This window comes from Theropithecus gelada, chromosome 14 (genome assembly GCF_003255815.1).
Source record: "Theropithecus gelada isolate Dixy chromosome 14, Tgel_1.0, whole genome shotgun sequence".
Classification (NCBI taxonomy): Eukaryota; Metazoa; Chordata; class Mammalia; order Primates; family Cercopithecidae; genus Theropithecus; species Theropithecus gelada.
The window spans coordinates 110,286,513-110,287,718 of NC_037682.1; the positions used below are offsets into that span (position 1 = coordinate 110,286,513).

Below are 1,206 nucleotides of genomic sequence, written 5' to 3' on the forward strand. Positions count from 1 at the left end.
AACAAAAAAAAAAAAAAAAAAAAAAAAAAAAAATCTCAGAACCCACAGACTTTAAACAGAAGTTCATGTTTCTACAAGGAATTCTGCTAACACTCATATGCCACAAGAAATAGTTTCATAGTTTATAAGTAGCAATGTCAACTAATTTAACCTCTCAGGATCTCAGCTGTCTTTTTTTTTTTTTTTGAGTTAAGAGTCTCACTCTGTCACCCAGGCTGGAGTACAGTGGCATAATCTTGGCTCACTGCAACCTCCACCTCCTGGGTTCAAGTGACTCTCGTGACTCAGACTTCTGAGTAGCTGGAATTACAGGTGTGTGCCACCACATCCAGCTAATTTTTGTATTTTTAGTAGAGACAGCGTTTTGCAATGCTGGCCAAGCTGGTCTTAAATATCTGGCCTCAGGTGACCCACCCACTTTGACCTCCCAAAGTGCTGGGATTATAGGCTGTGAGGCACTGTGCCCAGCCTCAGCTTTCCTACCTATAGGGCACTAATACTTATTTTTTCCTGTCTCACTGGAATGCTGTCAAAACTGTGTATCATATAAAAACACTCTTAGGGCCGGGCGCGGTGGCTCAAGCCTGTAATCCCAGCACTTTGGGAGGCCGAGAGGTGCGGATCACGAGGTCAGGAGATCGAGACCATTCTGGCTAATATGGTGAAACCCCGTCTCCACTAAAAAATACAAAAAATTAGCCAGGTGCGGTGGCGGGCGCCTGTAGTCCCAGCTACTCGGGAGGCTGAGCCAGGAGAATGGTGGGAACCTGGGAGGCGGAGCTTGCAGTGAGCTGAGATCCGGCCACTGCACTCCAGCCTGGGCGACAGAGCGAGACTCCCTCTCAAAAAAAAAAAAAAAAAAAAAAAAAAAAAAAAAAAAAAAAAAAAAAAACCTAAAATCTTGGCCGGGCGTGGTGGCTCAAGCCTGTAATCCCAGCACTTTGGGAGGCCGAGACGGGTGGATCACGAGGTCGGGAGATCGAGACCATCCTGGCTAACACGGTGAAACCCCATCTCTACTAAAAAATACAAAAAACTAGCCGGGCGAGGTGGCGGGCGCCTGTAGTCCCAGCTACTCGGGAGGCTGAGGCAGGAGAATGGCGTGATCCCGGGTGGCGGAGCTTGCAGTGAGCCGAGATCCGGCCACTGCACTCCAGCCTGGGTGACAGAGCGAGACTCCATCTCAAAAAAAAAAAAAAAAAAAAA

General features: G+C 47.5%; 1 protein-coding gene across 2 annotated transcripts in view; it reads right to left on the minus strand.

Annotated features, from left to right (window-relative positions):
- DDX6 (DEAD-box helicase 6) overlaps nucleotides 1-1,206 on the minus strand; it is a 48,925-nt gene that overhangs the window by 22,353 nt on the left and 25,366 nt on the right. The window lies entirely within an intron of this gene.